Raw genomic sequence first — 23284 nt, 5'->3', positions numbered from 1 at the left:
ATCTTTGATTTGACAATGCACTAAGCAACTCCTACAACAGATGAGCTTGCCTGCCAGCAGGTTCACCAAGACCTGAAGACTTACATGTCCTCTACAAGTAACTTCCAAATTAACCTCCTGATTAACCAAAATCACACTAAGAAAACAAAAATGGACAATAATTCAGGTCCGTAAGAGGTAACGGTGACATGGGAAATAGTGCATCACTTTCCATCAGGAAAACACCGATTCCGTTTTTCCTGATTTCATTAAGGCCACTGAAGTTATGTTTTAAATGAGACAGAAAGTAGAATCAGGTCCTAATAATTATTACTGGGAAAACATCTGATGTGTACCTTTATTTTCCCTAACTGAGGTCCATAACTGACCTAAGAATTTTAAAACACCGCAGTATTTTAAGTTTCATGGTTGAATTCTTCATTCAAGTTCTTTCATACAGTGAGCCTGGACAGAAGAAGAAATGTACACCAAAATCTGAGACACCGCTACCTGAAGAAGAACAGCATCCAGTCTATAGTTAAATAAATCCAAAATACTCCCATCATCGCTAACTGGTAGATAGTCTTCTTCAGTGAAATTACTGCTATTGTGTTTCACATGGAGAACTCAAAGTAAGAACCAGCTGTGTCTTTCTTTTCTGTAAATTCAAACCTAACTGAAGTGACAGCTGAATAACAGTAAAGGAGCTATTCTGAGAACTCTCGTGTACAATGTATGGAAACCACTTCCTTTGTTTGCAGGTGTTTGGATTGCTTTCTCACATGGACTATGACCAATAATTATGCCACTGTGAAAAAAAAAAAAAAAAAAAAGATGAACAACAGCACCCAAACGTCATCCACCTCAAAGTACTATTTTAAAGAAAAAATTTTATTACAGAGATCTCCAATGAAATCACTGGAATTTTGTCACTGTTACACCAGTAAAGTCAGCACAGAACTACTACCAGTTCTTCTGGAACAGTAAATTTTTAGCAGGTGCCAACTGTAAGAAGATTAAATATGACCATTGTGTATTTCAATACCAAGTCTCCAAATTTCATTCAATGGTGCTTCATTTTTCCTTCTTGTACTTGAGCTGTAACCATAAAGTGTAAACATTTTACATGGCAGTCAGCAGGGGCGCTGATCACTGATGTCAGGGACAAGTTGCTAAGCCCTAAGTGAATGTCACCCAAGGAAAAGATGTGTGGGGTTGGCCACCTTACTCAAACTCATTAAGAAAATGTGCAACAGAAATAAGAATTGAGAAAGTAAAGAAATTATATATCCTGTTATAACTGACTGCCTCCTTAAAGAGTGGGCCTTTTGAAGAAAAATAAATATGTAATTTGGGGAGCAAACACTGGTGGGGGGGTGGTGGTGCCTGTTTTTGCAGATATTCTAAGCACATATGATTAAGAGCGCTGTTCCCAAAATCCTTGTTTGAGTTGTAGATAAAAAGCATCCAGATGTCACCAAAAATATCTGCCCTGTTCCATAGACTGTACGTCACTGTTTCATATGCTGCTGAGTTTGACATTGATTCAACAACCCAGCAACAGATGGTTGAGTTCTATGTTTCCAGTGTGCTAGTTCAATTCTTTTTTTTAGGAGATATTGGGGCAATTCTTCTCTGCATTTTATTTTGTCTTGAAATTAAATTAATTCACTGCAGAAATATTTCAAATACAGAGGTTTTTAGAGATTATTTTTTTTTTTTAAATTTCATAACCAATCTCAGAATTTCTTAGAGTTTTTCTTATTTAGACCTAGCAGCCAAAATTCATTGTGGCACTACCCTTCCAGGGATGTAAATTTATTTTTGGAGTGTAAAGCAACCTGCGAATTTATGGGTGCTATATAAATAAATAATCCAGTACTATTTTTGTAACTCCAAAGCATGTTGGCTTTTTCAAGCCCACATGACGAATCTGGAGTTGGGCCCAGGGTTTTTTGGAACAACAACTGACATATTGTTGCATTAGTGCAAGATAATTCTGTGGGTACAAAGACATTGAAAGCCCCCAAAATCCTTGAGCACAGTGGTGGCAGAAGCACTTAGTATGGATGGAAATACCTCTTCCCTGAACAATGCATTTTGGGGTTTAGGGGTTTTTTTTCTGTTTGAGGTTTGTTTTGTTTTGTTTTCTGTTTCCTTGGAATCACCAAAGGGTTTTAGGACATCACAAGAGTCTCTGTTTAAGGCAAATCATCCCTCTACAGAAGACTGGTATAATTTAATTTTATTTTTTTTTTAAAGAGCTTTATAAGGTAGCAGTCTGATGGCTTTTCAAAGGACTTAACAAGTTCAGGATTAAAGTTCTTAACTGCAAATACTGCCAAAACTGTGATCTACCCAGCCTTTTTTGTTCCAATTTGAAGGAAGAGCTGTTGGGTTGTTTTAACCAGATCTTCATCCTACAGAATCTTCTTCATGTTGTTTGCACAGTAACCTTTAAACAACTTACTAAGGTTTCTCCTGATGGAAGGCTAAATTTTAATCTAATCTTACTTGAACAGAGTTCAGTAGAGTTACTCCAGAAAAAAAGTTTAGCCTGTGAACTTTTAATTAGCCTTCTACCAAGAGCCCCCTTTCTCTTTGCATATGTCTATCTCCAAGAGAACCCAGTAAGGAATTACCTTAACATAATAGGTATTCTTCACTACGAAATACTCTTTGCAGTAGGTTAACCACTGTTGGAAAAGAATTGAGGGAAAGAATGTAGCTCGTGCACATCAGACATGATTAGGAGCCAAACAAAAGGCATTCAGAACAAAATAGGTATAACTCAGCCAAAGCCAGGAAGAAGTGCTACCATTGAAGAAAAGAGGATGAACACTAACGGAGGAGGAAAAGAGTATTTCATGACAAATTTGAATTTGTGCCAGAAGCACAAAACAGGTTATAATAATTTAAAATAAGAAAGGGTTAACAAAAGATTAGGGTTGTGGAAACTTTAGGCCTTACAATGGCAGCTGTGATGTGCATCTGCGTTGGTTACTTTCATTAACTGCATTGCACTGAAGCCATCACATCCTTGTGTGACCTTAGAGAATTTCCTAAGAATCATTTAAGAGCAATTCTGCTGGAATGATCTGTTTCGGCATGAATGGATTTATACAGAGGCAAAAAATCAGATTTCTCTCCCACATTATTTTCACCAACAAAATGAAAAACTTTACTTCACAGATATCAAGGGGCTAAATGAAGTGACACTGATGTCAACTTTGCCTAGCAAATGCTGAGAAACTCACTCTTTCATAACTTACAACAGTGTAAAGCAGAAATAAAGACAATAGTTCCAGTGATAGAAAAGTCTTCTTGGTATTTTTACGAGAACTATTACCTAAACAATGATATGTGAAAAAGTACATAACAGATAATTACTAGCACTGTAAGAGACCTTCGAGTCCCTTTCCTCTTATAAATACAAAAAGTTGAGTTTATTTATTTTAATATTTTCCTTCCAGAGTACACAGCTGAAAGACCAAGAGTGCTTTCTGCTGAGCTATGAATTTCTCTTAAATTAATTTTCTCCTTAGCAATGTTCACTGACCAAATTAGACTTGCCAAGTTTCCTCTGGCAGGTAATGTTGTTAAGTACTGTAAGTCAGTATTTCTGTACAAGGTTACTATCACAACACACTTTTCTAAATTGTTTGCTGGTGCTTTCCTACAACTCTGCCCAGTTCTTTTAAGGAAAAAGACATATCAACATTTTTGTAACAGTAAGAATTCAGACTCAACAGAAATTCAGGACTTAATCCTACAAATTTCACTTACATTAATATTGTTATTGGCTTTAAAGAGAATGTCCATATAAGCCCCAATGAACTGAGAATTATGATGCTTTACAGTTTGTCAGTTTGAGTGTTTGGAAGACCTAGGATTCAAATCCTTGTTTTCCCACAGATTCCCTCTGTGACTGAAATACATCTATTAGGGCCACCTACACAAGGTACTATGGTATTTAAACAGGGAATGAGGGAGGGAAGTATTTCTCTTACCCAGTCCCATCTAAAAGTCAGTGCCTACTGTGCAGATTTCCTCCATAGTCAAAGAACAGAAGTAAGAACATCTGGAGAGAGTCAGCCCAGATATCTCTGGCCGTAAACCCAGGGATGCTTTAAAATACACTGTTCCACTGTTCTCAGATCTCTGCCCTTGACCTTAAGAAACCATTTTGAAAGTAAGGACACCACCTTATCCACCTTTGTTCATAGCCTGGTGTACCAGCTTGAAGTGTGGAATGAGGTCGTTTTTCACATCCAGTCCAATTTCAGCATGGTAGCTTTGGGCTGCCAAACAGAAAGAGAGCTGGGAAAAGAATGCCTAAAACCGCCTTAGTAGGAGTCACTAGGAAACTCAGAAGTAAAGCTAAAAAACTAGTCAGTATTCCCAAGAGCATACATGTTTCTGTGCCTTGTTTCTAGAACTATAAGGCAGAGGTGACAGGTCCTCTCTGTCTCACAGGGATTGTATAAATATAAAATGTTGAAGAGGGCAAGGTGCTGCATAATACAGTCATGATAGCTGCAGGAACATCACAGTCCTTAGTTTTCCTTTTAGAATTCTATCATTGGCAAATCCTATCAAAAAGCTTTCTTAGAAGAAAATGCATAAACTATGAAGATTTTTCCCTAGTACTTATAACTGGAAAAAAAAATCCCAGCTAGCTGTAGCCAACTGAGGGCTACCTTTGGCATGGTTCTTCCTCTCATGTACTAGCACCAGCCAGTAAGATCACAAATGTTTTGGCCCAGTGAGAAGTAGCTTTTTCGTGCTAACTTACATATTATCTGTGACCTCTCTGAAGAAATATTCCTCTTTCAGCCATATCAGATTATCCACCTGTATCTGAAATCTCCTAATTAGTGCTTGAAGATTAACATACATTATATTTTAGGCTTAAAGGGCTTTGTTTCTGAGAAGATTTTCAAGCAGGTTGGAGGTACAGAGGTATAAGTAACTACACACACAATTTGCTTGCATTTCTGCATGTAGCTTTGTCTCCAAGGTCAAATTGCTCTTTTGTGACAGAAAAACCTTTCAAAAATCTGGACATTTTCATCACTGGTTTTCTGCCACCATTCTTTCAGTGGAATACCCAAAGCATAAAATCCTTAAGCTACACAGAATCTGGGGACTCCAGCAAGGTATAGGGCTACTGCCTATATATCCCACGCTCCTATAAAGAAAGGTTTTCACAAGCTTCAGTGTACCATGGTTACTGGGAAACAAAAAGCAAAAAAGGATCCTACATTTCCTCAGACCACAGCATTCTGTTTTCCCCTATATACAGTGCTTATGTGCACAATAGATGGGCTTCTACAGGAAGTAGGAAGATGAAAAGAAAGACTGATGATGCAGGTGTTGTCATAAGTTCATGGAATGGAAGAGGCTATCTGTATTGTCTCACTTGGGGCATTACATTAGGAAGCAAAGTCAAGGCTCCAGGTTTCCTAAATTGCTTTCTTGAAGCTCCACTTCTTAGGTTAGATATCCTAAAATATGAGCCTACTTTTCCCAACTGACTATACAGTAATCTGTGTTCTCTTTTCATCTCAGACACCAGAAATGAGATGAAGTGGGTAGCCCATCATGCTAATATCCCCAAAATCATCAAGGGCAACTCATTTAAATCCATTCTTTTTGCAAAAATAGCTTGTCAAAGTACTACATGTTCCCTGAAACTGTGGCCAAATGAGGGACATCTCCAATACAGTTCAGCCTGTTTCTTTTCAAGGTTTGAAAAATAAACATTGCTATTATCTTCTGAGTTACTGGGTATGTTAAGACATTATAAGGCATGTAAATCAGAGAATAATTCTGAATTGGTTTATATTACAAATGAAATCATCCTCTAGCTCCTTATCACATAAAATGGACCTAAAACATTTAAAGGAAGCAAACACAACATTACACGTTGCCTGGAGACCTGCAGGTAAACTACTGTTTCTAAATAATTTCACTGTCTAGACAACACATTTTCAATATCTACAGTAACTCAGGCTGCATTCATCTGCTTCAGACATTCTTGTACTCACTTTTCATTTAAAACTCAAACCCCCTGTTTTTTCTGTTGTCAGTGTTGCTTCTGGCTCAATGTCATACTATCTTACTCAAAAGCAAAATCAGATGTGAAAAACAACTCTGTAATTAACCAGCAATTCATATAAGAGGTAAAATATCTTTGTAGTAGGGGTATTATGGAATCATTATTGAAAGCTGTCTAAAAGCACTACATGAAAATAGCAAGAAAGATGTTTGACCTCAACTACACCAATTTCACAAATAAAGCCTTAATAATAGCTTGCAATCACACTTGGCTGGGCATTATTTCCCAGACACGCAAAGTCTGCATTACAGGGCCAGAAGCAATGACTCACTCTGCCAGCTGCCGTGATGGCACAGGGCAGCTTGTTATTCTGTCATAAGTTGTTTTGTGCATGTTGTAAAAGCTTCTAGACATCTGATCCCACAAGAAAACATTCACTGTATATAAGCAAGAAGGTAGGCAGTTTTCCCAATTTCTGAAACCTCATTTAAAGTTAATTTGTGTAGGTGGATGAGAGAAATCAAATTATCTTTTCCCAAAAAAAACTCAAAGGGTACATTTTTAAAGACATGACTAAAAAAAAAAATAATAAAAAAAAAAGTGGGTTGAATGCTTTTCACCCAAAGGCAACAAATGCATGCATTCAATGTTATATGTACACTTGCATCCATCAGCACTGCAAGCTGTATATCACTGTGCGGTTCTGAATTGTAAAACAAGCAGAAAATGCTAAAAGGCTATGCAACTTTTCTATACCAGTCCTTGTTTTTAGATTCTCAGCTGTTCAAATTTTCACAAGCTGAAAGCAGAAACCAGAAAACTAGTCTACCAGTTCTATAATCGAAGACTGGTTAAGACAGCCTATTGTTTGAATCAGATTGTAAAAGATTTAAAGTCAACATTACTGTTCAAAGCCCTTGATTAGTCCAACCATATGATTACTGCTTGATCTTTCTTGTGAGGTCTGTGAGACTGATTTTCTTGTGTTTATGCCTTTTTTCGCTCATATAGTATCTGCTGTTTTCTCGTCTAACAGGTATGACATTGGTCACACTTCTAGCAAAAGCCACTTACTTATTTGCAATGACTCTCCAAAGGTTTGGAAACAAATAATCATAATTTAGCAATTGACTAAAAATTTATACTTGTCTGAACATCTTCGTTTTTGATAGTTTATCTGAGTTTCTCATAGATTGGCTTACCTCATGAGATTTCTAGGATTCCTCATTTCTGAACTTCCTGGAGACAAGCCTGTCTTTTACCATGCTGACATTGCTGAGTCTGATCTTGGGTAGCACCCAGACTTTTAGCAGAGCAGTCTATGTTGGACGTTTTTTACAATAGCTTCCTAAGCATTCGGAGGGAAATCAGCAATGTTCTTGTTGCAAAGTGATTAAATGAGGGTCTTTGTTTTTCTGACATGTATCATCTGGTTCTTCTCTCTGCTCCTTGCAATAAGCAAGTAAGGCAGTAATCAAACACTTCAGAAACACGCTGCTGCTTTCAGTAGTTTTTATGATTTCTGATTTCCCACTGACACTCTCTTCAGATCACATACGGTGTTCACACCTCTTCAATACCTTAGAAAAACTGAGCGAGTGAGATCTAGTAGTGTCGAAAAGCTTGTACTTTAATCTTTCTAAAGAGGGAAAATCACAGATAAAAATTTCCTGCTGGAGGGTATAAGCTAGCCTCTACATGCCTGAGGTTAGGACAGATGGTCCCTTTTGAGCATATAATTTCAGCATTATCTGCTGTAGGGCTTTTCCTTTGCCACATGGGACCGGCCACTGTCAGAGGCATGTGTTGGACTAGATGCCCATAGCCATCACGATACAATAGTACACTTCTAGTCTTAGCATTATAATTAATTTATTTGTAGTTTCACCTGATATGCTGCCCCCTCACATAATAAACTTCAAAACTTTTAGCTGCCACAGGAAGAGTAAGTTTGTTCTCCAGAGTTTGCAACAGTGTTCCTACAGTAACTGAGGTAGGGGCATCATTTAACACCAGTTCCTCCACTGCCACAGAAAACAATACATGGTGGGTGAGTCATATCTCTGTTTTGAAGCTTAAGTATCTGCTTAAATTCTTCAGACCATGGAAGCTGAAACAGCGGTTTTCCAGACTTTGGCAAAAGTAGTATGAATGTTCCATCCTGAAATATGTAGCTAAAGAAAGGAATCTTATCTTACTTTTAGTGCATCTTCTATTTATAGTCTTCAGACTGAAGATGCAGAGGAAGCAAGTTGAGAAGGAATGGTTCTCACATAAAAGGACTAGTGTACTACTGCAAAATTGCATGTGACCCAATTCAGAGCACAAAGCATCAGGAAAGAGCAAAGACAGCTGAGACAGCAAATTCACAATCTGAACACTTCAGAGATTTTCCTGAAGGTAAAAGAAATAATAAGACAGAATGAATGAGAGAAAAAGACAATGAATATAATTACCCAAAATTGTTTGACTGAATCCTAATAACAAAGCATTGAGATACATCTTCAGTTAAACTAGGAATACATGTTGAAGAATCCCATCTCAGTTGTTCCCAACAGCAGAATGCTCAAATCCATAAGCACAACCAAGTTTATGTAATAACATTTATCATGCTTGTTATTTAGTCAGATACAATAGTCTTCTGTAATGATACAGAATAGTAAAAATAACATTTTGTTACAAACACTGCTAGAACATGGAAATACAGTAAGAATTAAGCATTCATAAATAAATACTGTGAATGGACCAATTAGAAGAGCGACATGTCCCTAAGCTTCTCCACATCAAAAATATAGTAGACATCTGTTTGTATCTGAACACACACTGAAAGCAGATCCTCCAAGATTCTCAGATTTTGCAAGCATATCCATTTGCAGCTATATAAACTTTCAGACTGTAATGTTTATCATGTGTAAGCCTAATACAGCTGTACCTAAAAACAATAATGAGACAAAAGTGAGGCACATTTTTGCTCACCTACTTCTGTCCTCAGTGGGAGCTTTGCTGGAATAAAGTTGAAGCATTTCATGGTACAAGCCTGTTTGTGTCTGAACGTGCCTTGATGTCATATATGCATGGGTTTCAGATACCAAGGTTCTCTCAAAGATTTGACAGAATTTTAAAAGGCTTTAAAATGTTGGCCCATTGCATACCTGATAGATATGACAGGTGATTGCATACCAGCTTAACATTTAGTGTCTTTGAAGTGATCTGCAGAGCCTAAGATAATAAAGTGGATGGCTTAAGAAGAAAGAATACTAAAAAGATTGAAATGCTTTTTGTGCCACAGTCCTTTAGCTATAATGCAACGCACATGTCATTCTTTATCTGTACCTAGTTCACACCTCCTTTTGTAGCACAATATTATTCTGCAATTTATCACAGATGTCAGAAAGGCTACACATAAACCAGTCATAAACATTAGCCTCAAACACAACATCATAAAGGATCTTACGGTATCAGAATTACAATCTAGCAGCCAGTACTCTGTGGTCACTGTGGTGTCTGCAAAGAAAACCACAAAATTTGGAATATTTGTAGTCTCTCATTCTGAATGGATGACAACTTCTTCATTCACAGGCTTGTTCATTCAGGTCTCCCTCACCCAGGCACCACTGACCAGTTGCTAAGCAGCTCTTGCCGTCTCCTGAGGTAGGGCTTCATCGACTCGGCAGGTTCTGTTAAAACCATGATGGTGAAATGGACCATTTCCATCTGCACCAACACCGGCAAAAGCACAGGTGGAAACATACCAGGGATGTCATTCATGTAATTTACAAACACCACAACAATCCTTTTGTTAAGGCTCAGATCTGTTAAACCAGATTAACCCTATAAATGAGGTAAAATCTCCCCACTATTTACCTAACTACACACTAACATGAAAGCAGAGGCCATCCACACTTACACCTGGGTCTCACCCATGATGTTGGCTCTAATACCATGGTGGATTCACAAATTTTATAAAATGCTCACAGTTAAAAATCATTTTCTGTGTCAAAGCTTTACTGAATCATCTGGACGTGATAAAATATGCATGCATGGCACACTGCAAGTTGTAGGCATGTTCTAATACTTAGTTGCACCTGCAGACCAAGACCTCAAAAAAATGCATTCATATTTCTGATAAAACAAGCTCTAAGGTATTGTAGATTTTTGTTCATTAGCCAGTGAATACACCTACTAATCACAAATTCATACTTTCAATTGTAATGCTTAAGTTTTCATATCTTTACACTTGTAAAGATCATTCAGTTCATATATGGTGTCAGCTTTGTTTCCTTTTCCCTTTTTGTTGTTTTTCCTTTAACAAAGTGAAAGGCATTCACCATGTCTAGGAAATCAGGATGGCAATTTACCTTTAGCTGGTCAAGAGGCCCCAGATAGAAACACACTTGGTTTGTGACTATGCTTATATTTATTTGGGACATCTATCCTGAATTGTATCTTAATTATCCAAACATTTATGAGGTGAGTGGTCATTTCTATTAATATCCCTAACATTACTCAGCTACTTATTGCTGTTGTTTCCTTAGTCTCTTCCTGAGCATGAAGTATCACCGGTCTGAAAGGAAGACAGAAGATGACAACTACAATTCTTCCACTTTTAGCACACGTTGCAGTACCTTCTCAGGCGGAGACCTGTAGCTTCTGCGCAATCTGTACAGAACAATCTGTAGCTCAGAGCTTTGCTCTCTGCCTCTGTGCCTTTCCTGCTGAGAGTGAGGAGGGGAACCTGCTACGTTTCTTTGCACATACCAGAGCACGTGTTCTCATGCATGCAGAAGCAACCCTGGACAGTAAATAATGCTTCAAAACCAGGACACAAAACGTTGTAGGCTCAGTTGTCCTGCAATGCAGATAGCCTTACAGTCTGAGCAAGAGAACAAGTAGGAAACTATTTCTTTCTCCCTTTCATCGTTTAGTGCTAGCCACATCAGCCTAAGCAGAAGTAAACAGTGTTTGCCTAATGCCATCCAAAGCACACCACAGTGTTTCCACAGTATCTGGAGCCAAAGAACAACTGGTAATAGTTTACATTCTGGAAATGAAGTACTTGGTGATAAACTTTGACTCCACATCAAAGTAGTTGCTTTCAGCTCATAACTTCATGCTTAATTCACATTAACACTTGTCTGAATTTCACATTGGCTACGAAGACACCAGTGCATAAAGTGAAAATAGGGGCTAGTTTATGAAGAGTGTAGACATTTACATCTATGTAAGGATCAGTACCTAATGCCTTTCATGAGATAAGAAGTGCTTTACTCCTCAGCTTTTGCATTTCATTTCTAAGATTTATTGCTGCACAGATAAAATTTAAGTTATTGGCTTTACCCTTTCCAAAGACTATGGAAAGAAGGGCAGTTATGAGTATCTATTACCTGTCCACTTCATTTGACAGAAAATCATGGTGACAGATTTCTATTTTATATATTTAAAACAGTTGAAAATATACATGACTGATCAGAAATTTTTTTAAGAGTTGTGCTAATTCTTCAATGAATATGTTAAAAGAATGATCGTGATTTATTTTGCCTTTTGAAAGAATTTCAGCCAACCATTGCGGTTATACTGCTCTCATAGCTGGAAAAACACTGAAATGCAAAACATGTATTGATTAGGAACATTTTAATTTTGAGAAGAATTAACCATTGTTTCAGCTTTAGAAGAAAGTTAGAAGAAAGGCCTGTAGCTGACACTGAATATAAAATATTCTAGCATACATGGACTAGCAATGGCAAAGACATACCACTTTTACTATAATCTGATTTTTTTTTCTTTTAATCCTTATGTCCTTTTAATCTGTTTCACATTCTCTGTGGATATGTTGTTAATGTACAGCATGAAGAATGATATCCTTCCTCAAAAGGCCACAGTCCTCTTTAGTTTCTCCAAGCTATCCCATGGAAACATGAAGTACCTCTCAGGCAAGAGCACAAACTCTTCAGAATTTTGTGTCCAGACAGTTGATAGTTCCTTGTTTCAGACGAGGGTAGTCTCTTACTGCTAAAATTCACTAGCCTGAACATGTGAATTTAGGATAATTCTGTCATTCCTTAAGCTAGCAGTGCAAGAAAATGCTAATGAAATCTCAATAGATACTCAAAACCATTTCTCAGAAACTTCCTCTCTGATTCTTCAGAAATAATTATCTCAGTCTCCTATACGAATTTTGATTTCAAATATAAAGTTAGTAATTCTTACACCGTGTGTCTGCTCTGACATATTTCAGTGTAAGGTATTCTGGCCCTCTTGGCCCTCCAGGTGACTCATTCTCTTTCCACATTAGATCTAGGCCTAAAAAGACTCTTCAATACATCATATTGGTTTAGAAGAATCTTTTTCCCTTTGTTTTGGTTTCAGAAAGTTGCCAATGTGAGGTGTTTTTTCTCATCTCATTACTGATGAAACACTTCTGTGGCTGCTTTGCTGCTTCCAGCACTGTGAGCTTTTTTCTTCTTTTGTTTTCTCTCTCAAATGTACTGTCCTTTGCCACACATTTATCGTTGCATAATTTTAGAGAGTTCACAGAACTGAAAACAAAGTGATTCATAGAATCTTCTCAACGTCAAAGCTAAAAAGAATCATAAACTAAGAGTATGATACTTCAGGACAAACATGCTAGTAACTATGTTTCAATACTGCCAAGAAGCAGGGAGCAATGCAAATTTTTATACTTCACAACAATATTGCAGGTTACTCCAGAAGTCTCTAAATCGGAGTTTCCAGCAAAGACTGCCAAACCTAAGAATAATATTTCTGTTTAGGACCAGTTTCTGGTATGCTAACTCAATCTGAATGGTACATTAGCCCTTGAGAAGTCCAGTGGAACATAGTGGAACAAATCATGAAGGTAGCACACAGCGTGAGTAATCATGTTAGACTATATCTATGTTGCACGACAAGTGGAGGTGAAAAATGGGAAGTGTATTTCCCAAGCCCTGAAATTTCTCTGTATGAGAACTTTCTCAGGTAATTTTTTTGCTGTTTTAGCAACAGGACTTTCTCAGTTTCCACTTTTCTTCAAAAATACACAATATTTATTATGCCAGTGATCTGACTGGATCTCTGACATCCAAGATAACTGCATTAAACCAGTACAGTTTTTACTGTGAGAAAAATATACTCTAAATTACCTTGTGCATGCTTATCTACACAGAATAAAGCAAAAGGAAAGTAGGTAGTTCAAATTAGGCAAACATTATGGTGGATGAATTTTCTACATAACTTGTGTTCAAATAAACCCTAGAATAAGTAGTAAAAATTATTCCAGATTACTTTGAGAGGAATTGATGGGGCAAGGGGAGTACAGGAGAAAAGAGGAATTTAAAACTCCAAAGTAAAAATCTAATCCAATACACACTACAGCTAAATCTGATCAACTGTTGAGGACTTTATAACACACAGAAGCATCTTTATTCTGGAGATTATCTTCCTCTTCTTACAGACAGTTCCCTTCAAGGCCCTTTTTTTCCACACAAAAAAAGCCTTGTATGGATAATGAAATTCAGTGACAAACCTGTGGGTTCTCCAAAGACAGATTGCACCTTTTGGTGAATTATTGTGTCTCTTAAAATGTGAACACAGACTGTTTTGCTCAATAATTCAAATAGATGTCAGGAACATGGTAGGTTTATGCATACTATTTCTTTTGCATAACACAGACTTCTGTAACATGCAGGAGTATCTCTTTTTAAAATTGATATTTTTTTTTAATTTTTCCATGATTCAAGTAATATAAAAGACACAAAGCACTGCAATCCCACAAAAAACTCCAATAACATGCTATTATGTCTTGAAATTTATGAGATTCATATAACGCTCTTTGTATTACGGAAACAATTTTATTAAGATTGCATACAAAGTTTGATACTTAAGTATGACTGTGCTCTATTATTCTCTGTCAGAAAGTATTGTTTGGGTATTTTTCCTCAGCATTAAAATAAAATTGACAGAATTCAGTGATGCATAGAATCAAACAATCACCCTTTTTAACTTCAAAGATTCTTCAATCTGACCCCTAAGTCTACACTTCTGACAAGGGAAGTGAAATGGTAGAAGATATCCTGGTGGTGACAATGAAAGGAAATTGATTGTTAATATGAAATAGGTCACCTTTATGACTATGTGTCAGCTGCAAGTGAGTGATAGATGCCTAGGAGAGATGTTTTGCCCTACAGATGCATGAGTGATACATTAAAATTTTCAAGCAGAAGCTGCTTGCATAAAAACCAAAGAACATAACAAAGAGGAACTGATATCTGACCTTTAGAGGGGAGGAAAATATACTATAGTCACGCTGGGGCTTGTTCTTTTTCTTGTACAAATTACTATTTCACCCGTGATTTCCATGATAACATTAGTTGAAATAAGAGGTACAGAAAGCGTGGAAAGAGTTACATTATTATACTAGGACTATAAGTATAGACATTTTGTTAATCCTCCACGCTTTTCAATGAGAGTGGGTGCATCATATGCTATCTGTATAAACAATAAACAAAGGTAATTCTAGTTCCTTCTTCTCACACATTGCTTATCTTACCTAATTACATCCTATGCTTTTTAGGCTATGGGTATCTCCTACAGTCTGCATACAGTGCATACACAATGGTTTCCCCCCCCAGACTTCTGGAAGAGGAGTGTGTCTCTGAAGCTAGGAGATGCTCAAAGAAGGAAACTTGGGGAGCACGGTGGAGCAAGTTCATACTCAACCAGGCTTTCTATTGGCCTCAAATTTAAGGATGGTCCCTTCTTCCACGGGACTTAATTTATACTATTTGTCAAGAACAAAAGCACGTACAGACTAGTAGCTCAGTATTAATCAGCCTCCTGTCATTCTACTCCCACAATATTGAAAACCCTTTCAAAGAATCAGTGCCTTGGAGCTCTGGATAATCATCATTTAATATTAGAAACCACCATTCAGGAGGTACCTATCTATCAACATGTCACTTTACATACTAATACAACAATTCTTATTCTATTGTACCTGAACTTAAGAATCTCAAGGTGTTTCAGAAACAGCAAGCCCTAAAATTCTTACGGGATTCTTGTGATTGCCAGTGAAAAAGTTGATTTGGAGGCTTTGGTGGTTGCCTGATTTCTGGAAAGAACTCAGTTCTGACGAGTGAAAATTAAACCTTTTTAAAAGTATTTTTAGTTTAATGCTTAAAACTTAAAAACGCCGGAAGTGGTCATTCACCTTTAAATTTAAGCCATTGTTAGTAGTTACTAATGCTGTCTGTTGGATCACCTATTAGACACAGAGCCTTCAGAAAACACAAAATATATCACATGCAAACAGAATTTGTAAAATGTTTTATGCTACTTGATCATAACCTCAAAAAAGTATCGATTAAATTTAAGATATAAAGAAAAAATGCTAATGACAAATAGCAAGGCTGCTGAGACATCACATTTAAAAGCACTTTGCTGAGTTGAGTATTTCTTTTTATCTATCCAAAATTACTTTTGCACATTTTAATATTCTAAAAATACAGGATTAACTGCATCTGTTAGATCAATAGCATAAAGTAGCAATGCTGTCTTCCATAAACACCCAGTCAGTTTTATGAACCAGATTATTAGTAGTTAAATATTTAAAGATGCTTGCCCTTTGGATCTCACTTTGATGCTTGCAGCCAGAAAATACCATCTTCCAACACCACATCCAGGCTCCACAGTGTGGGAGGAAGATTTTGAACCCGTTCAAAAGCAACATTAATTTTTCATCCTTCTCGACGTAAAAAGAAAACCAAGAATGTACTCAAAAATAATACCACATATTTTTGCTTATTAGAGATTGTCTTCAAGGAATGATGCAAAACAAACCATGTGAGAATAGGCACGACAAATATAAGAGGGCAGAGAGTTATGATTATTGCATATGAGAGTCCTAACATACACAAAGTTATAGCACAGCTAAAGAGTGAATCAACCAGGCATGCTGCCTTTCTTTGTGGGATTCTCTGTTTCATTAATTTCTCTTTCCTCTGCAGTGTTTAGCACCTTCACCCCTTCTCTGTGTTTTAAGTGCATCATATCTCAATCTTCCCCATGATATGCTCCCCACCCCTGTTCAGTTTTGAAAGTTTAAATGTGTGCCAGGGACCATCTACTACAAGTAACTCCTCGAAACAGTATTTCAATTAAATTGACTGGATGTCCACAAACTGGGAGGGCATAGGCAGCAGCAGAATTAGAGCCATTTATCAAGAGGATTACAGGAGCTGATTTAAGACACCAGGTATGTCTGTGGGAGGGGGGCTGTGAGCGGTAGACGGGTAATGGTTAAGACTGTTACATTGGTCCTCTGGTCCTTTCATACAAAATAAGGTCAATGCAGCAGTGACCAAGGAACAACCTGGAAACAGGACTGTCTCCCTGGAATTTTGCCCATTTTCCCAGAGTACTAGACAGTCTGTGCAATGAAATACAACAGTTGGTTTCAAACAAGCTAACAGTTATACTGCACTGAAATTTTAATAGACTGAAATCCTGCCTGATTTCCTTTCACAGTAACCAAGGAACAAACAAAGAGCTACAGAGTAAAGATCAAAGCAATTCATTACAAAAATATACTATTTCACTAATTCTTGGTGTCCGCTCATATTTAGAATGATCCTTTTCTGTCTTTTTCTGTTCCTTCAATTGCATACTCATCTTTGGGAGGCCACCAACATGCCTCCAAACCCTCTGTGGCAGATGGGACAAGACTCACATTCTCTAGACACAAACATTGTTTAGACTTCAAAAGAGCACTTCAGCATCCAAGGGGAGGAGGCACCGAAGTGCTGGAAAGGTTTCTTATAGAAAATAAATTGACAGTGAAATTAAGGAAATTTAAGTTAGACAACATCTGTGTACAACATGGAAGTGTAACGTGTGATTAGCCCAGATATGCTGAGGTGATGCTCAGCTAGTACTTGATAGCTGAGGAGGATAGGACTGATGGAATTCAGAGAATGAGAAGTACAAATGTTAATTAGACCATACCAAGACTGACTCCTAGCACAGACACCATTTCCAAAAATAATGGATATATTTATCTATCACATTGTCCCCATGATTGCTACTTACCTCCATCACAAAGAAATCTATCCAATCTGTTCAAACATTTGTACAAACTGTACTAGTAAATTAAATAATAAATGTGCATCCAAATAGACTTTCATTGGTTTAAAAACACACTGCACTATATTGTAGAGAAAAAATATACGCACAAAAATTAGATGTTTAGTGATATCACAAGGCAAAAAGGTAGTGTGGCACAACCATTTTGCTGGCTAGTGGTAATAAGCTTGTCACCACACCAAATTAGCATGTCTATGTAAAAATGTAAGCGTATCTGCATACATCCATCTGCACACGTATTTCAGCTCCTCTTTTAAAAGTACTTCATATAGTGTCATATCAAAACCAAAAAAAGTAGTCAGTACTAGTATTTACATGAAGTCAAAGTAAGTTGAGATGCCAAAATAGAGCTTCTGTTCCCTGAGACTTCTCTGTCAATTTATTTCAATTTAAATATAGCATATTAGTTTCCCCTAAAAAAAGAGGAAAGAAAAAGAATTGATCTTTTTGTCACTTTGAATCACATTATCTCATAAGTATAATTCACATAAAACAAATTAAGAGGCTGATCAAATGCTCTGTTAACATAATTCTTCAATAATAATATCACTTAGATCTTAAACTGCTTAATTAGATTTCAGTCATTGCAATCAACAGCCTCATTGAAACTGTTCATTTATAATTTATACTCTTTGCATTTTACTGTTCATTTTAAAACAGCATTAACAATAAGAGCCACAGTAAGTAGAAAAAAGACAATAGTAACAATTAAAACCAAAGTCATTTATAGAGATGTTGCACCCTTTGGGTTTTGGGATGAACTTATTTTCTGGTTCACTAAACATCAATGGAAATATTTCAATTGATTCGAATGGATTCATGATTTCCCCTTAGGAAAACTACATTTGGACTTTAAACACAAATCTAGATCCAGCCTTTTGCATCTGACCATAAACCTGAATTGAATAAAATAAAATAACCTGTGCTTTTACTGAAAAGTTAACAAACAAAATAATCTTTCAGACACACTTGAGGCCTAAATACATTCAGTCAACTTCTATTCATCAATTAGATTTTTCTAGAGAATGAAGATGTAAAGAACAGGCCTAGCCAATGCAACATTTGCTGTTGTGAAGGAGCGTTCCGTATTTTAAAGAACACATTTGCTTAGAACAATGTTGAAGCTTTCTGTAAAGGCGGCACTTGTGCATTTATGCACATTTGAACACAACCATGTTCACAGATAACAGTTTTTCCAACTGCAGATAGAAATAGGTCATCCAGGGTCAGATAACTTACTGTCTTGGGATAAGTTACAATTATATCTACAATGGTAAAGTACAACCTTTGGGCCTGGCCTGCAGGAAACAGAATTCCATATCTGATACCATTCATCCCCACAGAGCAAGTGCAATATTACAGCTCCAGGACTTCAGATAAGATGTATGATTGTGGTTCCTCTTTGAACAGAGAATAACTTAATGTTAACGAGACAGGTGTTTTGCTTTTATTCCTATTATTTTAATAGTTAGATCTTTATCTTCCTGTTGTTATTGCAAGATTATACATTTACATTTTTATAATTATGCTCCATTTAAATAAGCAGTGACTGGTTAACACATTGGTGTTCCTTCAGTAACTACTTTAACTACTTAAACTGAACACATTTCACTAGCTTCTTCCTAGCAGTGCCCACAATAGACCCCAGCAGAATTTTAACACCCATCCCTCTAGAGCATTCTGCTGATATGCTCAAAATATATGTGTAAACTAGCAGGCATCTGCTAAGCTACTAGTGAAGTATCCAGTAAGTAAATAAATGCATCTGGGTTGCAGCCACCAAGATTTATAGCACTTTTCCCTGATTTCCTTTTTCACACTACAGTAAATACAGTAATGGTGCTGGCTAATAAACAGCCATAAATCTGCCTTCCTCTTTTTATGATGCTTGCTGATTGAAAAGTAATGCTGTGAAACTGATGAAGTCAGTGACTATGAATGCAGGAAGGCTTTGTGCACTTGGGGGTGTGTGTACGTTTTTAGTATAGTTGAAACAGTTTATTTTGCAGGACTTTTCCACTCCCACATCAATAAGTTGGGGTTTTCTCATAATCTTCACCCCCTCTATTTTCCACACGCTGTAAGCTAGATTTTTATTCCTAATAAATTCAACAGATCCAGTGCAGATGTAAAACAGAAGAGGAGGGGTCTGGAGTTTTTTTGGACATGGCTTCTTACCAACAACTTAATTAAGTTCTCGTGAAGTCGTCAGAAAAATTCCTGTAGACTTTCATGGGAGTAGAATTGGGCTTCTGTTACTTCCTTCCTTCTGTACTACTTCTTTTATACCCCCTCTTCCATTCTTGAAGAAGCAGGCCAGTTTGGGAGCAGTGGCATACAACACACATCTGTTCCTACAATTTAGTTAATAGGGTAGCACGCAAAACTTTTAGAAGTGCAAGAAATATTGCCTGCAGAATCTCTGCAGGCAAAGCATGGCAGAAGCATGCCAGAGATCACCCTTCTAAGAATATCCATTCTGTTTCTGTCAACATCTCATATTTTGCTGAGCCTGATGGGACTGTCCATAAAAGTCAGACACTTCTTCTCAACAGATGACACTTTTGAGAAAAGCGTAGAAATGTAATAGTGGGGGGGGGGGGGTTCTCAGATATTTCTTGGTGATGGTATAAGAACTAAATTAGCAGCAAACAGAGAAGGTTACTTATTTAGATGATTTTATCTTTAGCAACTCCGGAAACAACTTATTTTATCAACTGAAGCCTTGCCACTTCTGTAAGTTGGAAGCACTACATACTCATGAGAGGTAGCCCAAATATTAATTAAAGCAGTTTGCAGATGTCAAATCTGCAAGATGTCAAGTGATAGCTACAGGGAATTAGCTGTATGTATATTTCAAAAGAGGGGAAATATTTTTCCTTCTTACCAATGAGAAGATAGACAGACTGTTGGCATCAGCCAGCAGAAGTGCATACTTTCTTAGCAGCTCATCTAGTCTTGCTTGTGTGCATCACTACCTCCTTCCCTCTTGTCAGATGCACTAATTTCAGGGAAGTTTAAAGTGATTTCCTTCAAAGGAAACAGTTAAGATAGGCCTAGCCATGCTGACCTGTAAAAGCTCTCCCAAGCAGAAGCTTGGTTTCATTTTGACAACCTTTATCTCCTCCAGCAGTTACAGTCACCAACTCTGCTGACTGATATAAAATCCCTGGAGCTATAGGAACCTCAATACAAAGGAAGAGGTGAGACCTCATGACTGACTAAACAAGAAATCCCATTATTTTACTTCCACAAGAGCTCATGCTACAGTCTTACTCACCCCCTCACAGTAAAATGTACTAAAGGGGAAAAACCTCAAATCAAACACAGAGCTATACAGTGAGAATGCCCACAGGAATTGCAAAGGACTCTCTCCTTCCCAGCTATTAATACCTACTCAGAACGGTACAAGCCCAGTGACTGCTACACCCACAAGACAGGTGAATTGGCATGAACTCTAACTAGAGTTCACAAAATGGGATGAACATCCATTTTTATGCCTTTTTTTTTGATACTTAAGAATAGGAAATGTGCAAAACAAGCAGGCACAGGAATGATGCAGGTGGAAAAAGCCTTCTTTTTGAACATAGGAATATTTTACTTTCTATAACCAAATTGTATTTTGCTCAATATTATTTGAAAGAGGAGTTACTGTACATCAGGACCACCATTGGTTTGATTCATATTTTGCAGAAGGAGAAACTAAAACTGTAAATTTCAAGTGCAAAAGAAAAAACATCACTGTATAGCTCTGTAACACTGAAAGGTCACTCCTTGTCTTGCTTTATCCCTGGCATTCCCAGTTTATAATTTCTCTGCCATACAGGGATCTCAATCCCCATTTTTATTAGTGCTAACATAAGACTGTTCTCCCACTGTCACACCATCTGTCTCTGTTCCTCCTGCCTGCCAGTATACAGAACATCTAGGAGTTGTTCTGAAAAGAGAAAAAAAAAGGAAAGAGAGAAAACTGTATTGTTTTGGTCACACACACTGCTGGCAGCAGCCTGTTTCCAGCAGCGACTGTCTTCACAGAGGGACACATTCAGCCTTCGCCAGCCCATGACACACATTTTGTTTAAAAAAAAAAAAAATAAAAAGAGCCAAAAACCCCCATCCCAAAACAAACCCCTCACTGGTCTGGAATGAGAAAAAATGTGATTTCCTTTCTGCTCTCCCACTGTGTGATTTCAGAGAAGGGCAACTCCCCCCAATATCAGTGCTGCCTTGTTGACATTTCAGGGATTTTATCAGAAATTTCTCCTGACAAATTTCTGATTTAGCCTGAGCCTGAATCAGCAGCAACAAGACCTGTTCACAGCACACACCAAGAATGGGATTTTCAGAAAGTGACAGAAAACACAATATGGGCTGTTGCTGCCTTTTTAAAATTGACTTTGACTTTAAATCTACAATTTTATTTTTTTTTTTTTTTTGGCTTTTTAATACAGGCATAAATTCCCCCCCCCCCCCCCCCCCCATAAGTAGCAACCTAGGGGACTGCAAATTCCACTTAAGTCAGAAATGAAAAAGTACAGAGTGACATAAGCAGGGTAACAGGCTGTTATTACAAGGAGTGTCCTCACATATAATTTTATACTGGCCTAACACAGAAACCAGCAGTCACAATCTCATGAAACAAATTGGATCAGTCTCTTTGCCTTATGTGTTAGAAATAGCTGTAGACATTTTTTCTAAGGGGAACAGACTGAATTAAAGGTCTGTCAGCAGAAAAAGAAAATGGTAGTAAGAATGCATCATTCAGAACAGATTATCAGGCTGACCATCACTTAAGTCCTTTAAGGTAGTAACAGAAGATTGAAAAGGACTGAGCAGCACAAGACCACTGAAAATGTCAGTATACGGGGTCTCTATCTACTATATTTAATACATAAAAGCTGTATTGCAAGAGAACATTAACATTTGTTTAGTTCCTGGGCTGGTGAATGAACATGTAAGACACCATCAGTAACTCCCCTGCTTTGACTATAGAATATTTCAAAGCAATAAAAGTGTGAGTCATGACAAAGAAGGATGGATAAACTAGATCCAGAATCATACAGACTTGGAAAGTTCTGGAAGCCGTAGTTTCCACTTGTGTGCATGTGTGAACCATTAATAATACAACTTAGTTTCACAGAAATAAATCATACAGACTTGGAAAGTTCTGGAAGCTGTAGTTTCCACTTGTGTGCATGTGTGAACCGTTAATAATACAACTTAGTTTCACAGAAATAAATCCCAGCACTATATGAATCTACTCCAGTATGTAACAGCATCTCATAGCTCAGACTGAGACGCTGATTGGGCAAAACTGAGAGGGATAGCTTTGAGGAGCTTACTGGGGAGCTTCCATTTGATTTTCATCCACTTCCAGAGCAATACAGCTTCATATTTTTTTTGATAGTCCTTGCAACACCCTGGGTTTTTTTCTTTGGGCTAAAAATGAATTTGCATTGAAGTAATTTGACTTCTCAAACTTTTAAATTTTTCATGGGAAAATAGCACCATCTGTAGGAGAAAGTGGACCCGATTTCATTAAAATGTGTTTCTATTTTCAAGACATTAAGCAACAATTCCTAATTTCTAAGACAGTAAATACATTCATTTTCAATTAGGCTCACACTTTGTCCACCAAGCAAGCCAAATGGACTTTTGATGGTCTCAAGAAGGAAGAACAATGTCATTCCCACCCCACAATAAGACAGAAGGTGCTAAGACAAAAAGCTTGCTACTCTAGTCACCTCTAACACAGGTCAGAAGGGCAGTTGTCTGTAGCCTACATACCCTAAATTCTCCCTTGGCAGCAGCAACTGAGCCTTTACACACCTCAAAGCAGATCCTGATTGGTTTTATCCCAACACCCATCCTCTAATGACAACTGCCTGCTATGTTTATGTCCAGAGTCAGGCTTACAGACACTATGGCCTCCATAAATTAGTCTTCATTTTCCAGAAGACTTCATGTGATGTTACGTGATAGATACTACAGTGCCACAAACTCTGCTGGGTAAATTCTCATGTTCCTAAGGAACTATATTGACTAGCAGCAGCCAAGAATCTGACTTAATACTTATTTAAATAAGCATGTATACTAGAAATATTCTGT

The sequence above is a fragment of the Falco naumanni genome, chromosome 10 (assembly GCF_017639655.2).
Source record: "Falco naumanni isolate bFalNau1 chromosome 10, bFalNau1.pat, whole genome shotgun sequence".
In the NCBI taxonomy this organism is placed as follows: Eukaryota; Metazoa; Chordata; class Aves; order Falconiformes; family Falconidae; genus Falco; species Falco naumanni.
Note: the sequence above shows the minus strand (reverse complement) of the source record.